The sequence below is a fragment of the Lissotriton helveticus genome, chromosome 6 (genome assembly GCF_964261635.1).
Source record: "Lissotriton helveticus chromosome 6, aLisHel1.1, whole genome shotgun sequence".
NCBI classification, from domain to species: Eukaryota; Metazoa; Chordata; class Amphibia; order Caudata; family Salamandridae; genus Lissotriton; species Lissotriton helveticus.
This window is the reverse complement of record NC_136067.1, coordinates 1,393,220,715-1,393,247,956: the sequence shown is the minus strand read 5'-3', so window position 1 is coordinate 1,393,247,956 and position 27,242 is coordinate 1,393,220,715. Positions and strand designations below refer to the sequence as shown.

Sequence of the window (27,242 nt, the reverse complement as noted above, 5' to 3'; positions counted from 1 at the left end):
TTAAAAGATTGGATCCTTCTTCGGAAGACCTTTTTCAGTCCACAGAAAGAGCCCTAGATGAATGGATGAACAATGAGCCTCCCCTTACTCAACAGGAAAAGGAATTGGCCCGGTCTGCCACCCATTGGATATCACAGCACCGGGTATACGGCCCAGATATAGTAGCACAAATGTTTCTGGCTCTTCCCCGAGCAGAACAACGACTAGCAGGTATTTATATGATCCAACACCTGGCTACCTTATACGAGAATAACTTCCACCGATCAGATAAGCTATACAAACTGCTACAAGAAGTAGTGACAGAAAGATGGAGGTCTCGAGGACGGGAATTGATCAATACCATTCTGGACCTGCGCCTCCGTTACCTCCAACTTACCTTAGCTTCATCAGACCATGAACCTTACAGTATAGGCCAATACCCCTTACGAGAACTCCACCCCATACCCCAGCCAGATGGTACACTGCAACGAATACATGTGTATACTCCCCTTACCAAGTTAGAAATATTGGAAATGAAAAAGATGGTGCCCTCTCACGAAAAAGATCCCGGAGGATTTCATAGAGAGTTGAAGGATATCCTCCAAATGGGTAGTTTTACATATCCAGATATAATCATACTACTTAAAGTAATTCTACCTACAGGCATATTTGATAAATTGAAGGAAAAGGACTGGGAGGTGGGTGGTAAAAAGATTACATGGACTGCCCTAGAAAAAGAAGAGACAGACCGAAAACCAGGTAAAGGTCTAGGTGAATGTGCAAAGGAATTACCCAGTCTCCTCATACAGGTCTTGCCTCTGTTATTGACAACAAAAAAGGAAGATTGGGATACCATTTCTGCCTGTAAACAACAGCCAGACGAGGATACGGGTGATTATTACACCAGATTGGAGAAATGTTTCTCTATAAATAGTGGACTCGCACATAGTAGTGAGGCATATCCTCATCTTTTTGTGTCCAAATTGGTGGACAACGCCCTACCCCCCATCAGAAATAGAGTGTTAAAGATTGAGAGTACCTGGCAAGCAAATAGTCCTTCACAAATGTTACAAATGTTACAGTACCACCACAACAGAATAAGGGAAGAACAGGAACAAGAAAAGAAACGAGTAAAAGACACAAAAATGAAGGTACTGGTCGCACAAACGGCAACAGTAAACACGGGCCCCAAAGGTAATGTGGGGGCCAATAAAGGTACTTGCAACTACTGCAAGCAACCAGGCCATTTTGTGAGGGAATGCCCAGTCCTGAAACATAACATAGCGACAGGAAAGACAAAAGAACGCCCTCTAACTCCCACACTAAGTAACACTCAGCAGCCTCAGACCATTACCCCTCCACAGGTTCAGACGCCTGCTGCTGCTGCCACACAGATGTACCAGTACGCACAGTCAGATTACCCCGAGTTTGAACGATATGCATGAGACAGCCTAGAGAGAGAAAGTGACTTGCCCCTTATCCCAGTTCCAGTGGATCAGAAAGGTCCATATGTACAAGCTCACTTACTGGGACAAGACAGAAAATTCCTCATAGACACGGGGGCGAGTATGACTACCATAAGTCATAAGGAAGTCCCAGAGGTTCCTCTCTCTGGCTCACATAATATATCTCTGGGCTTTTCAGGAAAACCGATCATAAACAAAGTGTCTGAACAAGTCTCGTTAGGAGTAGGTCCTCTGACACGTACTACCGATCTAGTCCTTACGGAAACGTGCCCAGAGAATTTACTAGGAATCAAGACACTCAAAGAACTAGGAGCAGTAATATGCTGTTCACCGGAAGGAGTAAAATTGTTTCTACGAGATTTCAAAGGACATTTCACAGTCAAAGAATTTGACCCCAGACTAAATGACATCCCACAACATTTGTGGGCAAAAAGCTCGACTGATGTCGGATACATGGACATCACCCCACATCAAGTCACACTCAAGGAGGGTGTAGTCCTACCCCGTATACGACAATATAAGATTCCACCCGAGGCTGAACAAGCCTTACTCAAGATAATCCAAGAACTCATAGAACATGGAGTGGTGATAGAGACGGATTCAAATGTTTGCAATTCTCCAGTTCTTCCAGTCCTCAAAAGGACTGACCCTCAGGCACCCCGGTCTACCGACTGGTGGTTGATCTTCGAGAACTGAACAAATGTGTGATCCCACAATATCCAGTGGTTCCAGATATTTCCTCACTACTGACTGCCATAGACCCTGAAGCTGCATTTTTCACAGTCATCGACTTGAAGAATGCGTTTTTCAGCATTCCTGTACATCCCGACAGTCAATATCTATTCGGATTCAGTTTAAAAGGACGCAGTTTCAGGTTCACTAGAGCTCCCCAAGGCTATACAGAAAGTCCAAGCATCTACAGCCAAGCACTAAAAAGACAACTTGACAGTATCAATATGCCTACCAACACAGCATTAATACAGTATGTAGATGACATTCTCATCACCGCAAGGACAGAACCAGACTGTGAAAAAGCATCTCTCACAGTTCTACACTTCCTGACAGACAAAGGTCACAAGGTGTCTCCCTCAAAATTGCAGTTCTGCGCACAGCAAGTGGCCTACTTAGGACATTTGCTGTCCAAGGAGGGTAGGCAACTGACACAAGAACGAATCCAATTGATCTCGACAATTTCACAGCCAAAGTCACAAAAAGAAGTGCGTGCATTCATTGGGCTCACTTCATATTGCAGACAATGGATCCCTCAGTATGCCCACATAGTTAAGCCACTCATACAGTTAACTACAGTGGAAGCAGCCACTCATACAACTCTCCCTTGGACATCAGAACACTCCCAAGCATTTGAAGCTCTGAAACTAGCTCTGTGTCAAGCACCAGTTTTGGCCACCCCGAATTACAGCAAGCATTTTTCCCTGTTCGTGACAGAACGTGATGGAACAGCACTATCTGTCCTCACACAAGACCAAGCAGGAAGAAATAGACCCTGTGCTTATTTCTCTAGCACATTGGACCCCGTAGCACAAGCTTTGCCTGCATGTCTGAAATCCGTTGCGGCTACAGCCCTGGCCATAAGACAAAGCGATTCAATAGTGTTAGGACATCCCCTGATAGTACAAGTGCCACATGCCGTGGAAATCCTTCTAAACAGAACACAGACTCAACACCTGACTGTAGCAAGACTGACAGGATACGAACTAACGCTCTTTCAGCCACACATAGAGATCAGACGGTGCAACATATTGAACCCCGCTACCCTTTTGCCCTCAATCTCAGATGACACGACACAACATGACTGTGTGGAGATGATCGATGTAGTAACAAAACCAAGACAAGATCTAACAGATGTTGCACTCCCAGATCCTGATGTAACACTTTATGTGGATGGATCGTGCATGAGGACAAGCGCTGGAGAGTTAGTGGCAGCCTATGCCGTAACAACGGACTGTAAAATTATAGAGACCCAAAGAATAGACATCCTGTCAGCCCAAGCAGCAGAGCTCATCGCCCTGACACAGACCTGCATATGGGCAAAACAATTGAAAGTGAACATCTACACCGATTCCCAATATGCATTTGGTGTAGTTCATAATTTTGGAGTGTTGTGGCAAGAAAGAGGTTTTCTTACCTCACATGGGGCCAAAATACAACACGGTCCCCTGATTCAAGCCTTACTAGATGCCATACACCTGCCTACAGCCATAGCTATTCTGAAGTGCAAAGCACATACCAAAGCTACAGACACTATATCTAAAGGAAATGACTTAGCGGACCGGACTGCTAAACAGACAGCCCAGAATCCAGCGAATACCACAGACTCTCAGTTACCCACACAGACTGTCACTATGATAGTGAGGGACCCCTTGAAAGATGTGCAAGACATACAGACACATGCCACCGCAGATGAAATAAAGAAATGGACTGAACAAGGAGGGGTCCAGACTGATCAGGGTTGGATGACCAAAAACCGAACAGTGTGGTTTCTCCCTGACTCCATGGTACAAGTCATAATTGACACAGTCCATAGCCCCGCCCACCTAGGCGAGAAAGGTATGCTGGATAGTTTACGGAACATCTGGTTTAACAAACACCTAAGAGCTGCAGCCAAACAAAAAGTAAAAACTTGTATGATATGTTGTCAATTTAACCCTGGTAAAGGAGTACCAGTAGAACAGGGTGGATTCCAGCCTCCTGATCATCCTTTCGAAGTCCTCCAAATGGATTATATCCAGATGGACAGATGTAGAGGGTACAAATATGTACTGGTAGTAGTGTGTACACTGACACGATGGACTGAAGCATACCCCGTCCCAGACTATGGTGCCCAGACCACCGCTAAGCAACTAGTGAGAGAATTCTTCCCCAGGTATGGGTTACCAAGGGTCATTTATTCAGACAATGGACAGCCTTTCTCTTCCAAACTAATGGAGGCTTTTTCTCTACTACTGGGATATTCCTGGAGATTTCATTGTGTCCGACACCCTCAAGCAGCGGGCCTGGTAGAGCGACACAACCAGACCTTGAAAACAAAACTAGCCAAAGTATGTGCAGAAAAAGGGATAGACTGGGTCACTGCCCTCCCCGTCGCTCTCTTTTACATGCGGATGGTGGCACATTCCCGGACGGGACTGTCTCCTTTCGAAATAACATTCGGGAGACCTCCTAACATCTGGGGTGTCCCTTCTCCTAGGAAACTGACTGAAATTGATTCTAACATGTTGACAGATTACCTGGCTTCCTTGATGTCTGCACTCCAATCTTGTCGTTCATAGGTTGCAGCAGCTTTTCCAGACCACACCACGCCTGAGGAACACTCCATAAAGCCCGGAGATTGGATACTTGTACGAAACTTTGATCGTACCAGCCCCCTGGAGAAAAGGTGGACGGCTCAGAAATTAGTACTCTTGACCACGAGGACGGCCGTCAAAGTAGAAGGACGCAAGGGATGGCTCCACGCTAGCCACTGCAGAAATTTTTTTGGACCAACACCAACAGACACTGTGCCCTGTTCAACGGCTATAAACGCCCCGGATATAATTTCCCCACTTCCAGAACTCACTCCTCAACAGGAATACAGATCGCGGCTGCGATCTCACCAAAAATAGACTAAAGACATTACACCTGATCGTAACGCACCGGTAGCTAATTAAGCCCAGGAACAAGCTCTTGGTGAAGCGGCTGCTGGGAGACGTTTTGATCTCGTGTACAGAGACATTTTGATATTAAATTCATAGACAATATGAGGAGAAATGACATGATGCGCAAATGGAAAAAGACTAATTATGTAAAATTACTGCATAGCAGGTTCTCGATTTTCCTACTGATAATGTTACTTGTTTGCTGTGTAGCAGCTTGTCTGGGTTGGATCTTATGTACAGTTTTCCCTCCGCATTCTTCCACACTTGTACAGAATACCACTATGCATTCTCATGTTGATCTTCCCCCACACCTCGAGGACAGAAGAAAGGAGTTTATAAATAATACCTTCATTTCCACCCTCCATAAACACCAACTCATAGTCAACAAGACAAACTGTTGGGTTTGTGGCTTGATGCCACATTCCGTACATAAGGGAATGCCCTTTCTCTCTCTCCCGTTCGGTTATTCAGGGTCCGCCTATGCATTAGCCATGATATTTTCTGCCTCAGTCAGAAACATCCCCCCGACAAAATTGAAAAACGAGAGTAATTGGAACGAAGTAAAGACTAAAATAGTAAAGGCTGTTTCTAAAATGGTGGATCTTACTGTAACCTGGGGGAGGGCCGAAGATCACGAAAATATCAGTTACTCTCAGTTCCATGACATTGCTTCCTTTAGAGAAATGTTTTCCGCCGATCAAAGACGGACAGATCAAGGAGGTTGGGTAGTACCGCAAAACGGCCGGTTTTGCATAAGGGGGAAAGGAAAAGGGAAAGTAATGGGGAACAGCGAGTGTGAGAGGACATATACACTACCCGCTCCCGATTTTCCGACCATAGTAACTGCCCCAAACACCTATTTCATCTGTGGACCCGATGCGCGCACTTGGTTGCCTCAAGGCTGGTCTGGAAAGTGCTACATCGCATTCCTTTTACCACCGACTTACACCGCCCCTGCCAATTACCACCTGATTGACCCTCTGACCCAAGTTAGAAGACAGCTAAGGGGGGTCATAGACGCAGAAGATACTGCAGGACAAGAAGCTGGAGACTTCTTTAAAGGTTTTCTCCCTTTCTGGGGACCTATGGCAAATAGTCGCCACATCCGGCAACTAACCCGTGTAGTTCAGGCCGCCATAGACGAAACAACTGGCGCCTTAAATAACATTACAGCTGAGGTAGCTGCAGACAGGCTCATGACACTGCAGCACCGTATAGTTTTAGATGTCCTGTTAGCCGACCGTGGTGGTGTGTGTAAGGTAATAGGGTCCAGTTGTTGTGTATTTATTCCAGACAACGCCCCATCAGTTTATTCTGCTATCTCCCACCTCCATGTGCTATCCGATAAGTTGGATATGGACACCGGCACATGGTCCCTGACCGGCTGGTTGTGGGACCTCCTGTCCACCTGGGGGTGGAAGGCATTAACAGTCCTGGGCCTCGTTTTAGCCACTATTTTCACCTGCTGCCTCTGTGTCCAGTGTGGCCCTGCCCTTTGTGGACTGTGTGCCACTTCCTGTACTCCTCGTCCACGAAACAGAGGAAAGAAAAATGAAAAGATCATGTTGCAAGAACAAGTATACGACCTAATGAATATAGAAATTGATTAAGAATTTCTGTAATAGGGTTTCTATGGGACAAGGAGGGAATGCGGAAGTTTACTAAAAACTCCCTTTTCCGCCTGGTGTCCCATCATGCACTCTATTCACCCTAACACCGACCAGGCAAGCCGATTTTTCCTACTTCAAGCACAGATCCTGTTATACCCCCTCTTGCCTATTTTTTTTTCGTTGTACTGGCACATGCAAAGAAAATAATGGCCAGCCATCGTGTATCTTACGGGTTTCCGTCCCGTTCGATATTTTCCCTTAGACCAGAACGGAGTCAGTTAAGCTGGTTGGCTCGCCAAAAACCCCCCTCTCCAACTCTGTCACAGAACGAGCAGCTCTCGCTCGTCAATGATCTCTCAGCTTGCGGGGGCAGCCACGGGTTGTGCGAACAATCAAGGGAAAACCTGATCAAGCACACAAGACAGCCATGAAGAAGAATAGTTAACTACAGCCCATTCTCCTTCCTCCCAGTTGCACACATATACCATTGTGAGACATCACCGCCCTTGTGTAAGAAGTAAAGAACGCACAATGCCTCGTCCTCTTTACCTTTCCGACAGAAACGACCCTGTAACAATGCCTCGATTCTCTGTCCCCAGACATTAGTAACTCTGTAACTTATCACCACAATCACTCCAATGCATATGTTTGTCTATGTGTAAATGTAAATCAAAGTTATTCTTTAAACAAGAACAAGCATGCTATGTCTTCCGTATGATTACATCATGAATGATTGAATCAAGTCCGGGGGGACTCCTTCTTTCGATTGTACTCATAATGTATATAAGTGCTGTTATGTTCCAAGTAAAGCAGACTACTCCTGATCCCGCTTGGTGAAGGAGCTCTCCCTTAACTTGAGTTCTGGAATAAAACCCTTTTCAACTCGAAGACCACGGACTCTGCTCCTCATTTTATGTATTACCATTTCTTGGGTAATTATAGAAATTCCGACAGCGTAAATAATTAGTTTTTTATTTACCACAGTAGTGTCAGCCAATGAAGTCATCCGCTTTCATTATAGACTAGGGGGCATATTACCAACAAATAGCGATATTTATCGCTAAGGGGGTTAGCGGTAATATTTTTATCGCCGCGCATCACCGGTTTTTATCGCTGAGACAACTTGCTATTAGCAAGGTTTATTTCAAAAGCGATAAAAATCAGGCGAAATGCGTGAATATTGCTGAGAATACAGCGATATTCACGCAATAGCGACGAAATGCTATTAGCCATGTTATCCACCTCCCATTGGATAACACGGCTAAGAACTGGTATGAGCATAGCGGGAATATTTCCATCGCTACGCCTGCCTTGTTAATAGGCGATAGCGACGTTAGCGACTGCTTGCAGTCGCAAACAGGTTGGGTACGCCCACTTTGCATGTCATTAGCGATAAATATCGCTGACAGGCAAAGCGGGCCCCAAACCGCTCGCTATCTCCTAAAAGCTGTCGCTAACATCAGTTAGCGACAACTTGCTAATAGAGCGATAGATTTATCGCCGCTTAGCGGCCGAAAACGGCCGCTGAACCGGCGATAATTGCCTATCACCACCCTTGGCAATATGCCCCTAGATTCCTTCTTGTGTGGCTGATGGTCAGCCAGTGTCCCTTCTCTGCTCTGGAAGAGTAAGGCTGGGGAGTTATGTTCTTGGTATGAGACTGATGCTGAGCCTCACTCTCTTCTGCTTACTCGCTGCTACCTCAGTGATGGTCTCAGAGTGAGGACAGTCCTGCACAACCCGCCCACCTCTCTGGCCCTCAGTGAATATCTTGGGGTGCAGTGTCATTAGTGTTTGAGCCTCGAACAACTGTGGCACCCCTCCCCAAGGGCAGCTGAAGCCCCAGGCGCCGCTACTTCCCTAGGGTTTATTTAACAAAATTAGGGGAAGGGGTCCATGTGGCCTGCCCCCAGTGGACTTTAAAGGCCATGGGGACCACCATCTCCCCAGGGCTTGATTACCCAATAGAAGGAGGGCTGCATGAACCCAACTCGTAAGGCTCATAGGATCCCCAGGTATCATGACCTCTCCTGGGCTTCATCAGTACATTGGAGGGACTTGAACGTCCCTCCTTGCCCCAGTAGGGATCCGAGGACCACCACCTCCTCCCTGGGGCTAAAAATACAAACAAAACAGGGAGGCCGTATTCAGCCCGGGGACCCCCACCTCCCTAGGACAGGCCCTTCAAAATGAAAGGAGGGGGCAGTGAGACCCCGCTCAAGAAGTCTTTAATGGCCCTGGGGACAGCCACCACTCGGGCTGGCTCCCTATATCCCCTGGTTCCCATCCTCAGGAAATAGCAGTTTGATTTTGCTTGGCAGGAGCTTTGACAGCTCTTGCGAAAAGAGAGCAAACAGTAAGTATGCTCCTAGGGTGTCAGGAGCAGGAATACTGGGAGTGGACTTTTCATCTATTTTGGGGCGGGAAAATAGATGAAAGAATTGCTCCTACACGCAGGGAGCACCATTTCGCTGTTCCGCCAAGATCCTGTTGGAAGCAGGGGCAAGGGAGGCCATTGTGGCTCTACCCACAGCCCCATTGTGTGCAAAACTGTGCACTCTTGTTGGACAAACTGGCAGGTGAGGTTCCATTCTGGTCCTTATGCTCATTTCACAGAAATTAAATCTCAACGGCAAGCACTTACAAATATAAACGTAGCAAGTACCCCAGTTGAAGCGCCACTTCTGTAAAGGACAAATGATCCTAACTTCCTGTGCTTGACGAAGGCAAAGCACATGTGTTTTCTCTGCAATTCCACATTCAAAAATGATCTGAAATCCTCAGTAAAGGTGAATGCATTGTTAAGCTATCAGAGGCAATCTGTAGTGACTGTGACGAGTGGGTTCATTCTTGTCCTCCTCTGGTGAGAGTAGAGTCCATGACTCCTCCCTTAAATTACTTCAAGTATCCATATCTGCAAAACCACCCGAAAGCCTTGGCCCCACCCAATCCACATTACTTGTAATCAAAGGTCTTCCCACCTTTTGTCAGTATGATGGGTGGCTTACCAAAAGGTCCCCTAGTGTGTTTACCGCCGATTTTGGTGATGCCTTCTTGATGCGGTGAATATGAGGACATCATATCCAAATATAGAAGTACTTACTTTATATGGTTAAGATGAAGTACCCTTGTTTGGTGGACGTTCACTTCTTTTTGGTCCTGTCATATTCGCTATAGGAGTATTCATGTTATCACAGATTTCTGGAAGAACACACTTGAGGAATAATCACAGTGCCAAAATTAAATACACAGAAGATCACTTGAGCTATTTCCTCCTGGTTCATTATGCAGCTGTAGTGTAGAATATGCACTAGATATTTACCCAACGAGTTAGCACTTACTAATTAACCAGTAGAAAGTACTCCAGTTGGGTACATATTTTGTGCAAAGCTGTGGACTCTTGGTGGAAAAAGGGGTAGGTGAAGTTCCATTCTGGCCCTGTCACTCACACAACTACTGACTCACCCACACAGATACTCAGACACACACTCACACACCCATTCTTCCACTCTCACATCTACTCATAGACCCACACAGCCACTGACATACCCACCCACACACTCATAGTCACTCACACATGTACTTACACATTCACAAAGCCACTCACACACTCACTCAGAGACCCGTACAGCCACTCATACATCCACAAAAACACCCACTTATAGACCCATACAGCCACTCACACATCTACTCACTGACCCATACTGTCACTCACACACCCACTCACAAACCCACAGCCACTCACATTCACACTCACAGACAAACAAATCTACTGACACACCCACTTGCATACCCTCAAAACTACTCATACTCCCATTTCACACACTCAACCATTTACTCTCTTTTTTTTTTTTGGTCCTCATTTTCCACCCTGGTTTACCACGTTGCAGCACAAGGAGAGAGACAAACTGTCACAGATGAGCTGGCAGGGACAACCAAACTATTTATTCAGTGTCACCTCACGGTAGTATCTATACAACCAAGAGCGCCACACAAAGGAAACCATTAGGGAGTGAAATTGCTGCAGTCATATACCATTTTAAAGTAAACAAAAGGTCCTCAGCATAAAGGAATAAGTACAAGACAATGTTATATAGACCACAATAGGTTACTATATACTTCAGTCCCTAGTCCAGCCGGACAGGGAATTTAAAAATCAAACAAATCATTCAGGGTAAGAATACATATTAGCAACAGTATTAGTTACAGTAGGGCACAGTCCTGTACCGTACAAGGGAAGTGAAAGTGAGAGAGTAGTACAGTGAAGAAATATCAGGCAAACAAGGTGAGCTATCAGGCCACTGCTTTGAATCAGAATTAACAGTGTGTCCTGGAGTAAACCAGACATACGACAATATAATAGGGTGAAACGTATGTCTACTCGAAAGAGTCGAAGTTTCGATCCCGTGCTCAATTTATAGGGATCATCTTCAGGACTTAGGGAATTGTTTTTGCCTGAATTGAAAATTAAACGCCTGTAGGGAAAAACAGGGAAGAAAACAAAAGATAGACAGGTATAGTCATTTTTAGGAAGATTAATGGTGGACATCAGCTTCAGCCATTATACTTACAATATTCGGATCCGCAGTGAAAAAGGTGTTGCCTGATGGCGTGGGCATTCAGTGCAAACATATACCATCTCACTCGCGCCGTAACCACAAGTTAATTGCACAGCTATCACAGCTCCACTGTTAATATATTACACGGCCAATTCACTCGCGCACCGTTCCAAGATGGCAGCCGTAAGATATTGAAGCAATACTGGCCCCCCCTAGGCTCACGTCACGTGACCGCCGTATGCCCAATAAGAATCCAGCATCTTAGTTTGTTGGCTGCGATTCGGCAAGGCACAGCTCGCAACTCGCGTCCTGCCATCTCTCCGAAATCCGGTAAGTCTCACTGACATATAATCCCTAACTAACAGATCAGCACGCTGTTCTAACCAAATGTTCATCTTTCCTTAGCGGATCAGTTAATTACCTGACCGCGGTCCCATAGACGGCGTCAACGCTTACGCTGCTCCCATTGGCATTCCCGCTAACTTAGATGCAGAGAATATCTGATGACTCCCTAAACATCACAGTAATCTTGCGCGCCCTTTCACTCGCTATAACTTTAACTCACTCCCCACTTGATTTTAACTCCCTTCTCCTCCTCAACAGTAGCGTATTACCGGCACTTCAACTTGGTCCATTGGACTCATGCCACACTTTAACTCTGGCCACCGGCTTACCCAGACCACTCCAGATTATCGGCACTTCAACTCGGTCTATTGGACTCACGCAACGCTTTAACTCTGGCCATCGGCTTACGCCTGGATACCGAGAATATAACGGTAAAACTGCGCGCCCCTGTATTTTTGCTACTTAACAACTAATCACTCTCAACATGGCCCTAACCATCTCCTCCCCCTCAACAGTGGCGCACAACCTGCACATCTTTCCGTGATAATGGAAGCCTGCACGGAGCCCTAACTCAGGCCATCCTTTCTACCCACGCTGAACCTGCTGTGAGGATTCAACAAATCATCACGGTAAATTTTGGCGCCCTGCCACTACGCTGCCTTAAGCATTCCTAACAATGTCCTAAAGATCGTTCTTCTTCCCCCAGCGTCCGATTGTGTGGACGTCCAAGACCAGACATCTGAACCCTCCACAGAGGCATTTTAAGGTCTTGCCCGGTCATTAATTGCTGCCAACTCACCAGAAATCCCACCATTTTTAATTCTTGGTAGGTCTCCGCCTGCTTAATTTACCTTCTCAAGTAACATGTAATACCACCGGATTAATTCGATACTGGTATTGTTTCTGTGCGCATTACAAGGATGCCATCTCCCCGCTATTAGCAATGCCGCGCATTATAAGGATGCTATTACCCCGCTATTGGCGATGCCGCTCACCACGCCCGGCCATGCTCCGCAGACCCGGCTCACCTTTCACATCACAGCGCAACGTCAAATTGTCACCTTGCCCCACCACAGATTATATCATAGAAACCGGCCTTCTTACCACCAGCAGATAGCTGTCCAGCACTGCTGCCCATTCACCATTCACTTATGATGATATGTTTGCACTGAATGCCCACGCCATCAGGCAACACCTTTTTCACTGCAGATCCGAATATTGTAAGTATAATGGCTGAAGCTGATGTCCACCATTAATCTTCCTAAAAATGACTATACCTGTCTATCTTTTGTTTACTTCCCTGTTTTTCCCTACAGGCATTTAATTTTCAATTCAGGCAAAAACAATTCCCTAAGTCCTGAAGATGATCCCTATAAATTGAGCACGGGATCGAAACGTCGACTCTATCGAGTAGACATACGTTTCACCCTATTATAGTGTCGTATGTATGGTTTACTCCAGGACACACTGTTAATTCTGATTCAAAGCAGTGGCCTGATAGCTCACCTTGTTTGCCTGATATTTCTTCACTGTACTACTCTCTCACTTTCGCTTCCCTTGTACGGTACAGGACTGTGCCCTACTGTAACTAATACTGTTGCTAATATGTATTCTTACCCTGAATGATTTGTTTGATTATTAAATTCCCTGGCCAGCTGGACTAGGGACTGAAGTATATAGTAACCTATTGTGGTCTATATAACATTGCTTTGTACCTATTCCTTTATGCTGAGGACCTTTTGTTTACTTTAAAATACTTGATACCCATGGTCCCTAGCTACCCATTGGGTTCCCCTTGTCTTTTCAAATGAGCAGTCATATACCAGTCACTAGGACCGGACCAATATACCTAGGTATACAAAGAAGAGGGAGGCATTGACAGCCAAAGCAGCATAATCATTAAACCATCAGGGAAAAAAAAAACATAGTCAAAAATCATGGTTGCACCCAATTCAGAAGGAGCCAAAAAGCTCTTTTGTCATGGTTTCCAGACCTTGCCAAGTCCAACTTCGACGTTTGCAGGACAGAAGTACGCCAGTCAAACAGGTAAGGGGGTGCCGGGTCTTTCCATTTCTTACAGATTTCCCTTCTGGCCAGCAAGATGGAATAAAAAAAGAAGGTTTTTAGCTGGACCTCGAACCTCATCCGAGATTCCGAATATTGCAAACGAATAATTCGAGACTTGATAACCCAAAGCGGTCGTAAGTGAAGCACTTATTAAGCCCCAAAAGGAGAGCAGCAGGGGACAGTCGAAAAACATATGTAGGTCCGAAGCAGCTTTCAAACCACACTTGGGACACGCCACAGGAGAGTCTTTTGAGAATTTTGATAGCCTCTGTGGTGAATAGTAGGCTCTATGAAGGGTAAAAAGATGGTTCCTACAGAGCCAGGCTGGCTTAACGATTTCCCACATAACCTTAAAGGATTTAAACCACAGATTTTCCAAGTTATGGCCAGCAAGGGAGGAGCCCCACAACGTCTCTGGCAGTTGGAATTCGCCATCGACTTCATCTAATAGTAGATTGTACCATAATGAAACCTCCTTTCTGGCTGGTGGTTTATCCAGCAACAAGCTCACTATGTGGCTATCCCCTCCTAATGGAAATCTGCTCTTAGCCGAAGTCTGTGAGTGAGCCCAACTTACAATCTGAAGATATTTGAACCTAGAAAGGTTTGGCCCAATTCTATTTAACAAAGATTCCCATGGGAGCAAGCAGCCTTCTACAAACAGATCACCCCAGACCTCCAAACCCGCCTCTCTCCATGGTGCTGCGAGACTATCAAGAAGCCAACCCGGGCTCCCAGGTGAGTTCCACAGTGGCGACCTACTTGAGAAGTATCCCAGCTTTATAGAACTCCTGAGTTTAGCCCAAGTTTTCGCCATCCCCTGCAGGACCTTCAGCTTCACCTTCTTAAAAAACTTGGGATCTCCAAATTTAAACAAAAACCCCATCTGGACCACACCTTCCCCTCTAAGCAGAGCTGCAAACATGCACCTAATCCCAAGATTCGTGGGCATTTTTAACAACATCTTAGCGTGGGAGAATTGAAATGCCCATGCATATAACTGGAGGTCTGGAGCTGGTAGGCCACCTTTTTCTCTGCGTCGCCTAAGCTTTTTCCAGGCGATCCTAGGTATATGTTTATTCCAAATGAAAGAGCTGATTTCACTCTGAAGTTCAGACAGAAGGGAAGGTTCAAAATAAAGGGGATAGTATTAAAGAGAAAGGTAATTTTGGGTAATATAGACATTTTTATTAGATTTACTCTACCTAAGATAGACAACGGAAGTGAAGACCAAGATCGCATAAGTCTTCGACAATCCTTTGCCACAGCAGAAAAGTTAAGTGCAGCAATCTTATTGGCAAATGGGGTGAAGTCGACGTTTCGACACCTATGTCTGTAGGTATCTTGAACCTTACTGCTGGGGTCTTCCTCAGGACAAGTGCTGGGTTGGGTGGGGGGTGTTTTGTAACACCAATAATGAAGCTGGGAAAGGGGATGTCTCTCACAGACCAGTTGTGAAGAGAAAGGGCTCCGAGGCTCTCCGAACTTGTCAATACAGGGCAGGAGAGAGGCGTCACTGTAATTGGTTGCTTTGTGCGCACGGTTCCTATTTTCCAAATGAGCCTCGTCAATGGGACTTATCACACGAGGTCCAAGGCTAGTCGGCCCGGCTGAATCAAGGGCCTGGATAAAAGATTAAATTGCGCTCCTCTCCAGGTCGCATCCGAATGTCGACTTCACCACATTTGCGAATACAGAATTGACAGTGATTAATTAACTGTGTTCCTAAAGTGCTATATGGCAAATATGTACAACAACTGTTGACTTTGACTTTCTGGTATAAGATGTATATATACCAAAACTGGTTGTGATTTTATGTCATTTTTCACTCAACCTTTCCCTCCATCCACCACCTAATAATTCCCCCCCCCCTTTCCTTTGACACCGCACATTTTAATGTGATACCTGATTAAGGTCTTTTTGCAAATTTGTTCATAAAATGTGTTGTCCCAATGTGATTAAACAACATTGGTGATACATTGTGTTTTTTCCTTCCTTTGATGTGGTTCCCTGCCTTGTGTTCTCATAAGAATCTTTTTTCCCCATCCCTAAGTCAGTAACACACTGGGACCACACTAACTATAACGGCTGAATTTCTCCTGTTTTGAGAGTGAAATGTCAGCCTAATTATAACGTTCCTGCAACCTTTGTTTTTTCTGTGAACATATATATAATTTCATTACCATTTATCAAACCATATATTCCACTGCTATTCTGTGCTTATCGTCTTCATATTACAATACTTATGAGTTCTAAAATCTATGGTGGTGCAAATATAGTTATGTTCATTATATATAACTGGTGAGTTTACATATACTTAAACCTCACACAGGAATACTGGTGGAGGTAAAGAAAAGAAAGTCATGCCATCATGGATTTAAAATGCAATTGTTCATTATAATAGAGCAGCCCAGGTCTACGGGATTGGAAGGTCATTGTAATGGTTTTTGTTTACCCGAAAAAACAGAAAGCTGGCCAAATTTAAAAGTGATCTTGAACAGATTGTTCCAAAGAAGCGTTTGGAGAGCTGCCAGAAGACACAAGCCACAGATACGGCTAGAAAATAAATATTAGAAAATTAACAGGGTCCTATCACAAGAACAGGTTTTGTGTAATTCATCATGATGACATAGTAAATGACAAACCTGACCCCATAAAGCAAGATGGGATTCATCACTCATGTTTAGCGGAGGAAATACATTTAATGGAAGTTATGGGGTTGTTGCCAAGTTCGTTAGATTAAGAAGATAAACTACGGGGCAGATTTACAAGGCCCTTGCGCCACTTTTGCGCCATTTTTAACATGGCAAAAATGACGCAAAAGTGGCGCAAGGGGCTTGTAAATCTGGCCCTACATCTCTAAGCAGAGTAACACCTTGAGCTGGGAGACAAGCAGTAGCCCAAGCTGAACAAAAACATTTTGTCGGTGTTGTTCAAATGAGAGTTTAAAGGCTAGTAGTGCTAAATTTTATAAGGCAGCATTGAAAAAGGTCTAGGGAAGCTGCAAAGAGATTAAAAACCAGTTGATGTCAAATGTGTATGAAGGTGTCAGAGCAGGAGTCAATTTCAAGTCGACCTCTAAACTAACAAACACTTTACAATATACATTGATGTATTACTGTATAAAAGCGCTGGGTCTGATTCACAGAACTAACTTAAGACAAAATCCTAAACTTACTACCATGTTGGTATTCACAGAAGGCACTTACTCATTTTGGTATTCACAGAAGGCACTTACTCATTTCGGTATTCACAGAAGTTAGGAGTCCTAACTTTAGGACTACTAAATTCCTTTTGTGAATACCGAAAGTCTTAAAATTAGGATTTTTCTCAGTTTAGGAGTAGTAAAGTTAGGACTCCTAACTTTACTACTCCTAAACTGAGAAAAATCATCATTTTAAAACTTTCGGTATTCACAGAAGGCATTTAGGAGTCCTAAAGTTAGGACTCCTAACTTCTGTGAATACCAAAATGAGTAAGTGCCTTCTGTGAATACCAAAATGAGTAAGTGCCTTCTGTGAATACCAAAATGAGTAAGTGCCTTCTGTGAATACCAAAATGGTAGTAAGTTTAGGATTTTGTCTTAAGTTAGTTCTGTGAATCAGGCCCATTGTGTTTTGTTGAAATTCAGAAACTGCAAGATTGGCGGAAAATTCATGTTCAAATGATGTACAAAGTAATAAATAAGCAACTTTATTTGACAAAAAAAGCATTTACCTGGAAAGACACATGCAGCATGTAGAAATTTACTAAAAAGCTTCCTATTTATTGGGAGCTGGCTGCCGAGATTAACGTTGACAGAATGTTGATCTGTTTCACATTTGAGTATATACACGAGGCATCACACTTCCTAGAAATGACTCGCCAAATGCAAACTGTGGGTTCGCAGGAAACATATCTTCTATAAACATAACTTCCCAGCCAGACTGTTATCCCAAAATATTGTGTGCGCTAGGGTGACCAACTGGCATATGTGCTAATTCAGGACAGTGAGTGTAAACATTCAGGACAAAGGGTCTAAATTAAGGTAAAAAATGTAGGCCAGAAGGACAAAATTGAGGGCAGGAAAGAAGTGGCCACTGTATAGCGCACATCTAGAAGGGATTTTTTTACATTGAACGAAGTAGTAGTCATGTTTTCCCATTGGATGATTCATAACATGAAACGTGTTTTAAATGGTACTAGGTAGGAAATGAATGCAACATAAACATCAAGATTAATCAAATACTATCTTCACCTTGTAACTCTGACGAGCTCATGACAAGATTGGTCTACATTCATTTTGATTTTGTGAACATATGGTCCACAATTTATGCAAAAAGCAAGTAAATAAACGCCCTACACAATTTGCTGGTGAGCTGCCAGTCATAATCTACTGCTCAGAGAACATGAGTCCATGAAGATACTCCACTAAGACAGCAGTTCCAACATGAGCATTCGGAATTGCCTGGTGTGACCGGGAGATATAGATTGAGCATCTCGTTCAGCCAAAATTCAAATTCATAGTCAAAGTCAAAATGGGACATTTGGTTATGTACTGACGTCTTCCGCAGCACTGCACTGTGTGCATTACTGGTAGAAAGCCATACACAAGAATTCAAAGCAAAAAATTGTAATTTTTTACAGTTTACCCCATTGTGCCTACTGCCATTATCTGGACACATTTGCCCCATCGCCCTGATTTTAACATTAAAATGATCATTACCTCTCTATAACAAGTGCATCTGTATAGGACAATTGACTCCTGAAAGGGTCTATTGGCACAGCTGACAGATATCCAGAGGATATCCGTTCCCTTAATGAGGCCTTGAAACGAACTGTTCACTGGCTCACATCTAACCAGCTTAAACTCAATGCCAAAAAAACAGAGTTCCTCTTAATCTCTCCACCCAACGCCAATACAGACATTCAAGTTTGGACCAAGGCTATCACAGCGCTAAACTGCTCTCCCACCATTGTGGACTCTGCTAAATCCCTGGGAATTAACTTAGATGGCAGCCTGAACATGCAGGGCCATATCAACGCGATGGCCAAAACCGCCAGATTTCACCTGAACTACCTAGGAAGCCTGAAAACCTTTCCTCGACCCCCCTGATCTAAAATCGGCAATCCAGGCCTTAGTCATCTCTAGGCTAGAATATGGTTGCTCCACGAGAAAAAAACGCCGTGGTCAGACTATTGGCAATAGTCTTTGAATTGCAAAGACGTTGGGATTTATCGGAATCCGATGTAAACAAGACGATACAAATGATGAGGCTGGGTTAACAAGCCCGAATGGAAAATGACGAAATACTTCACCTATTGATGCTACGACAATTGTTCTGATGAATGCCATTAGGAGTATGATCGGTCACTATTGAACTACGAGTGTGTTTTTATGCTTCCATACACTTGGATTATCATTTATCCGCAAGAGAGACAGAGTTTATGAAAATTCCACAATTCCAGGTCTTGGAGTTATCACGAAAAGCCTTGAGAAAGCCCTGTGGGCGAAACGCGCGTCGGCTGCTATGGTGCTTCTTGTGAACTGTGGAAATTAAAAACAGACCTCAAGACAGAAGATCTGACTGGACTACTTGATTTTCTTGTTTGGTTCTTTTGAGATATTATGGATCTATAGGATACAGGGAGTTGAGATACTGTTGGATTGCCTGGAGAAATACCTATAAGTCCTCCTTTTGGAAATAATGATATTGGTGTGTGTTGTAACCTGAGCATGTTTATCAAACTTTTTAAAGTGGTACGATCCATTCCCCCCTCCCTGCCCCAGCCACTTGGTATCTTCCCCCCGTCATCCTTGGAATGTGACTTATTCCTGTCAGTGTGGAGAGCAGGGTGACATCAATAAAGATGAGTTAACTTACCTTTGGTTCACGAGTCTTCATTACAACACTGGCAACGAGGCGAAGAACCTGGCGCAGGGGGCCCAGCTGTCACCTCCCCTTTCAGTACTCTCTCCAACCGGTGCTCAAGTAATGCTGTGAAGTTCGTGCTTGGAACAGATGAGGAGAAAAGTTCCATTGGTGATCTCTGTTCGACGGACTAGTAGCCTAAGGATTCAGGAAGGTCTGTCATCTTGTGATTTCGGGAGATTTAATTGAAGCAGAAGCCGTGATTAAGGTCAGTCACGTCCATCTATAAGTGCCCTCAACAGACATTGCAGCTATCGAGATGGCGGAATGACAGTCGGCGCGGTGCTACATTGATTTATGAGGTACCAGCTAAGCCGAGAGACCTTAGAGATCTGTGCCGTGAGTAAATGAAGGCATAGGGAGTGCGTGACAAACTCCAGCCAGCGCAGTAAGAAGGAGTGAATGCGACGTGATAAATTAGAAATATCAATTTAAACGGGTCAGCATAATAATATAAATGCTATAATAAGAAAGAGACCCTTTGACTGACTGGAACGTGTATACTTGCTAACATCTTTAAATTGGGTGGCGTGATATCAGCGGGCTGTGAGGAGACGAGGTGCCGCTTTGAGAGACGCTTTTGGTGTTCCTGTGTGAGACTCAAGAGTAAACAGGCTTTAAGTAAAAAAAAAAAAAAAAAAAAATATATATATATATATATATATATATATATATATTTAAATATATATATATTGTGTGCTTCAGTAAAGCATTTCTCGTGAGGAAGAGAGGAGCGCGCAGGCATTCACTGAAGTGATTAATTACCGGCGGCGGCACTGTCAGGTTCTCAGTGAGGCGTGAAACTCCTCTCAGCTGTTCCCGCCTCAAGCGCGGGTGCGATGATGTGAGGAAACCACAGGAGGGCGCATGGCATAGTGACGGTGATGCAAGTGATTAATAGGAAATAAAGACTTTTAACTGGAACATAAGACATTTAGGCTTTGAGAGAGAGAAGCGCAATTGAAATTTGAGGCGGAGTGTAACGGCAAGAGAAATTTCGAGCCTATTAGCATCTTTCATTTCCTACGCTGATAGGCACAGCTGTTCGGAGTTGAAGAGAAGGTTGCGCATGTAAAAAAATAAAAAATAAACTAATAAGTGAACAACCTAATAAGTGAACTGTTCCTCGTGCTGACAGGCACAGCATTGTAAAATCTATAAACCTGTTAGTTGTGACAGCCTGCAGACCATTAATATGGATTGTGGTGTTATTAATATTCATACCATTTTTACAAGTTGCAGGCGGAAGGAAAGGAAGTAAAGCCATAATAATAATTGTGGGGAAGGAATTATCACTTAGAAATTCCACATCATTGAATGCATGGTAGAATATGTGCAGATTTCATACTGTTGAAATATCTTAAGTGAATCTATACCTGTGATCTAGTGCCCTCACGTGTCCTGTGGTGCTCAAGTCAGGAGTTGACGTCGAGCATTTTACCAACTGCAGGTCATCGGCATCAAGTCAGGAACCTACTTAAATTGTTGTAGTTCATAGCTGTGGTATTTTGTTGGTTATTTCACAAGCAAAGTTTCTCGCATGCTTCACCATAATTAGAATTTCCTAAGTGAAAATACGTCCATGTTTATATCCAGGCTCTGAGATCATCTGTGCTTACTGTGTGCGGTTTTGCAAGCATTAAGTAGCTCTAACCTACCATTTCCTGAAGTGCATTGCTACCCGTCCATGCAGCGTATTACTAAGGGGAAAAAGGGTACTACCGTAAATCCTATAGTGCACCGTGCAATGTTCTAACAGTGTATACATGGTACATGCGTGATAGATGTCAGATTGTCCATTTGCACAACAGTCAAATCAGAATTATAAGTGCAACCTCCTGACTGCAGAGGGGGAGTACTGAGGTAGTGGATATAATCAGTTCATGTAGGGGTTTTGGGAGGGGTGAACATTGTAATGGTGACAACTGTGCGTTAGTAATCCAATTTAAGTAAATTGTACTTCTGTGACCTTCCACTAAGCAGCGAAGGCATAGGGGAACCCCTCCATCAGCTTCAGGGTACTGTGTAAGGACACCTGAAGTTTTCCTAGCTTCAGGTGTAAGTAGTATTTTTTGCTCAATGTCCTAGGTCATAAGCGGTTCTCCTCTACCATTAGTATTGTTGTTTCACCTTGTCACAGGAAGTTCATTTACCGTTCCTGGGTGACGGTCTTCCCCTCTACATAACTTAGTTCCCTGTCTTCTGTAAGTAAATATTTCTAATATCTGAGCATCTGTAAGGACCTTAAAGGTTCCTTTTCACTCCTTTCTAGTGCAGTGGTGCTTCCAGCTGCTAATCTTCCACATGGCGGCTTCATCTATGAACCCCCCCCCTCCTTCCTAAATGACATCGGCGATCCAGATATACATTGGAAGGATTGGATCAACTTGTTTGACTCATATCTAATAGCCATAGGGGGGGAAAAATTCTCAGCGGTGCGGAAGCAACATGTTTTGCTTCATAATCTAGGAGTGCAAGGGAGGAAAATATATGACACTCTCCCAAACCCAGCATTGGAAGACGACGAGTTAGATTCAGATGTCTTCAAAATTACAATGATTAAACTAGAGACTCATTTTGGGGACAAGGTTAACGTTGTGCTTGAGCGTCACAAGTTCTTTTCACGGGTGCAGGCAAAGGGTGAATCCATAACTAATTACATTGCCGCCCTCCGAGGTCTCACACAGCTGTGTGAGTTTGGGGAGTTGAACGATTCCCTCATTAGGGACCAAATGGTGAGGTGCACCCACAACCCAAAGATAAAAGAAAAACTTCTGGCAAAGAATCCCTCGTTGAGGGAAGCGGTGGCCATCGCCCACTCCATTGAGCACACCGCAAAATGCATCCAGGAGATGGACCAACCTAAAGAATCCATGGGTTGTGTGAATAAAATCAAAGGGTTGGTGTTGGAAGATAAAAGAGAAGGAGAAGGTAACAAGATCAAATCTAAAGAGGTAAAGAGTGATAAGCCCTTTAATGTCACAGAAGGGTTGAAATGCTTCAGGTGCGGAAGCAATAATCATCTTGCTAATAGCATGCATTGTACGGCTCGAAATTCTATGTGTATGAAGTGTAACAGAAGGGGCCACTTCGCAAGGGTGTGTAAGGAAGGGGAGAGGAGTCAAGTAAGAATGGTACAAAGCGAAGAGGTACAGGATCCAAACTATGTGTTCTAATAACCTTTTTCTACCTGTTCTAGGGTGAGGTACCTTGCATACAGATTGTAGATGAGGGTGGGGAGGTCCTTGTTTTTTTGACCAGGGTCATACCCTCCTTAGCCTCTCCAACCGCCCCTTGAGGTGTTGTGGTATTAGGGTCCTCATCCCTGCGTGTTACTGTTATTTAGTGCCAGTTTCCCCCCCCCCCCTTGTCTTCCCTTTCCCCTTCCTCTCTTTTCCATCCCTCTTTCTCTTCGGTTCAAGGGAGATGTGTTGTAATTTAAGCTGGTATGGTAAATGCTTTGTTGGTTCAAAGGGAGATGTGTTGTAACCTGAGCATGTTTATCAAACTTTATAAAGTGGTACGATCCATTCCCCCCTCCCTGCCCCAGCCACTTGGTATCTTCCCCCCAGTCATCCTTGGAATGTGACTTATTCCTGTCAGTGTGGAGAGCAGGGTGACATCAATAAAGATGAGTTAACTTACCTTTGGTTCACGAGTCTTCATTACAACAGTGTGCTTAGGTGTTTTGTGTTTACATGGTTGCTCCACCCTCTCAGGCCTACCCAAGATCTCTCTGGCCTGCCTCAACGCCGCCGCCAGACTTCTAACTGGCTCTAAGAAGTTCGACTACATCTCGCTGCACCTTAAAGCTCTAAACTGGCTTGCTCTTGAGGCCAGAATCCAATTCAAGCTGGCTTGCATCACCCACAAGGCTCTCTATTCCAGTTCCCCTGTTTTTCTCACACAGAAACTTGTGTTACACCCTCACGGGTCTGGTTCGCGCTCTATAAAACACTAAATAAAATAAAAAATAAAAAATAAAATAACAGATATTTATATGCACCCAACTAAATGATGCACATTTAATTGACCTTAACCCATCAGCATTCAAGCCTGCAGACAAAGTCAAAAGATGACTGCCTGGAGTGGACACATTAGGCTACTAAGCCACCAGGTGATGCTCCTCAGTTTGACCTTTACCAAAAATCCCAAGGTCTGCCCCCACACATTAATGCAATACCTTACCCTTAATAGTTATTTTTATAAGTAATTAGATTTATTTTCATTAATAATGTACAATTGCTGCACATTATTGCTAACCGTAACTCTATCCTTAAGACATAATAAATATTCATTTGTATTTACTTTTAACTAAATTTGCTCATTAGTTTGCTAAGCAACAGCGCTAGACAGGGGAGTAGCTTCGTCAGTAAGATTGAGGGGGTGTGAGCTTCAGATTTTCCAACAATCAGGCTGGCATATTATATTTCAATACGTTATACAACAAGCAGGGTGAATGAGAGAGGCTTAAGGGGCAAAGAAAAGAGAAAGAAATGCGGATTGGTAGGAGTACTAAAAGCCAAAACACAATATTTTGAAAAATAAGCAATATTTTGAGGACTTTCAAAACAGAGAGGGGGTGCATTTTTGCCTGTGTGTGTGTGTGTGTAAATATCCCTGGTGAAATCTGACTACTGACAATTCCCGTCTGAAAGCACCTGTACCCAACTATTTATCATAATTTATTAAGGGGACATAACACCCCAAACACCCCCCCCCTTTCGAAGCTATGCCCTGGTTAAAGATTTGATTATAAAAAACACGGCTACAATTCAATTACAGGAGTTTATAACTCCTCCAACACATACAAAGATGCAAAATGTGATGAGTACAACATATGGCAAAGTGAATGCAACATGATAAGTACAAATACCCTGCAAAACATTCACTCAGGACATGGGGATAATGGGAAACTGATGAACCTAACAAACCACCACATACAGAACAAGGTCACATTACACATACTAAGAAGCAGATGTCGCTATACACAGCAGGAAACTCACAAATAAAGTTTAACTTCCTGCTTAGGGTTGCACCATAAATGCATAAATTAAATCAAACATACCCTTGCCCACGGATTCAGAAAGCCCGGAAGACAGGACCCTATAGTATAGAGTGACTGTGACTATGCAGGATAGCTAAAAATACATGTATGACAAAGGATAGTGGATGAGGGAGCTCCACCGCTTCAGGGGTCAGCGATTACCACCTGGACAGATCTTCTACAGTGTGGAATTAAGGATAGGATGGCAAGTGGGGTGCATGCTCTCGGTGACGAGGAAGAATAGATTTGGACTACAGCAATAAAGGGAAGGTTGTGATGGTTTCAGATTCCTCTATCACCTTCTTCATAGTATATTCTAATACTAGCTGTAAGAGAAGAAAAATATTGAACTACTGAGGTCTTGTTTCTGTCTTCCTTCCTATAAAAAAGTACAAACTAAGTACAAAATGAACTAAACACATGGAGGAAACAAAGGATAGGATAGAAAAAATTTCTAGAGCACACTTTAACCCGAAGGTGCCAAAGCGCTATAACAGGACAGATGAATCAGCAAGAGCAGCGCAGCCAAGTATCAAGGATCCAGAGATGAAAAGAGCCAGAGAAAGGGGATGTCTACATTGAGCCTCAGGTGACTTCACTGTGCAACAGATATCTTCAACTTTATGCACTGAGAAATCTTCGATCCTTCTCCATGAATTGCAATAACGAACGTGTGAATAAAACTCAAAGTGATCGGGTATAATACAGCAATGTATCTGCAAAGACACTTAATTGTCTATCTGATAGCTGAACATTAAAGAGATCAAGATTTCCTCACCAACTAAGGGTCTTAGGCCCAGATGTATGAAGCTAAAAACCACTCGCAAAGGGGCAAATTCTCAGAATCTGTCCCTTTGCGACCGGTATTTTTGCATTTGGGATGCATCATCCCAAATGCAAAAATCGCAAATTGAGAATTCACATATTGCGATTACTCGTATTTAAGGAATATCAAATTGAGATTCCTTAAATGCAATGCATTAAAGTTTAAAAAATAGCGATTTTGCTAATAGGGCTCGCAAATTACCATGAAGTACAGCTTCTAAAGTGCATTTTTCAAAGTTTCATGTTGCGCACACACATGCCCTAAGGGCATGTGTGTGCGCAACATATGTGCACAGATCAATTTCAGGGGTGCAACAGTGTCATTTGGAAACCCCAGCACCCTTGAAATCGCATTCCCATTTTGTGATTCACTAATTGCGATTCGCAAATTGAAAATTCATCCCATTCATTCCTATGGGCCTCTAGGCCCATAGGAATGAATGGGGAGGTATACCTTAATTGTGACTCGCAATTTGCGAATCGCAATTAAGGAATTTTAAGAAATCGCTATTTTTAAAGTGATTTCTTCTTGCATACCATTTTGCTATTCCTTATTAGCGATTCCTTATTATTTGCTAATAAGGAATCGCAAAATAGATGCTTGATGCATCTGGGGGTTAGTACGAATGGCTGAGATCTTTACAAGTCCTGCACAAACCTCTGTTTACTCAGGCGTCAGAATTCCAAGTTGAGTAAAAGTCTCTGGGCCAGATGTATCAAGCCTTTTTCCTGTTCTCAGAATCGAAATGTTTGCAAACGGGAAAAAGACTTTGCCTTTGCAAAATAGGGAATCGCAAAATGTGCGATTCCCTATTTTGCGAATGCATTTAAGGAATCGCAAATTGCGATTCCTTAAATGCAATTCTGAAAGCACCTAAGCTGTGCGGTTTTGCCTGGAGAAATCGCAAATTACCACCAACTTCAAGTTGGAGGTAATTTGTGACTTTCTAGAAAAATTTACTTTTTTGCATTTTTCAAAGTGCCATGTGGCGAACATACATGCCCTTAGGGCATGTATGTTCATCGCATTTGCACACATGCATATTTCAGGGGTGCCACAGGGTGTCCTTTTGGCACCCTTGCCCCCTTGAAATTGCATTCGCAATTTGTGAGTACCTATTGGGTACTCGCAAATTGCGAATGTCTTCCCATTCTTTCCTATGGGCCTCTAGGCCCATAGGAATGTATTCCTTAATTGCAAGTTGTTATTTGCAATTCCCAATTAGGGAATATGTAGGAATCACAATTATTATTGCACAACCTACATACATTGCATTTTGCGAGTCCTTAATAGCGAATCGGTAACATTCGCTATTAAGGACTCGCAAACTGCAATGATGAAACAGCTGCCCCTTTGACCTTCGTTAAATTCCAGCAGGTATGACCTAACGAAATTTTAAAGGGAAGAGTTTATGGTATTTCTCATGACATGCAGATTTACATTACATGTATATTTGTTAAGCACACCTTCACCCCCAAAGGGGCATCTTGAATAACAAATGTATATTGTTACCCATCGGCACACATTTTATCGACCTCAGAAAGGATGAGAAACTGAGAGGACCCGCTGGTATTTGAACCTATGACCACGAGGCCGAACACATGCCCCTGCAGTGGATGCATTAGTCCACTAAGCCATCAGACCCGGACACAATTACCCAAATCCGTATGTTATTCCCTAAAGACTTGAAATAGGTGCAATTTGTTGCCCCTCATAAATTCTGAACCCCGGGAAGTTGGATTTTATCAAGTGCTATAAATTGCACCTTTCCTCAG

The 27,242-nt window shown here is 43.7% G+C and overlaps 1 protein-coding gene across 1 annotated transcript in view; it reads right to left on the bottom strand.

Moving 5' to 3' along the window:
- SLC22A3 (solute carrier family 22 member 3) overlaps positions 1-27,242 on the bottom strand; it is an 858,705-nt gene that overhangs the window by 403,158 nt on the left and 428,305 nt on the right. The window lies entirely within an intron of this gene.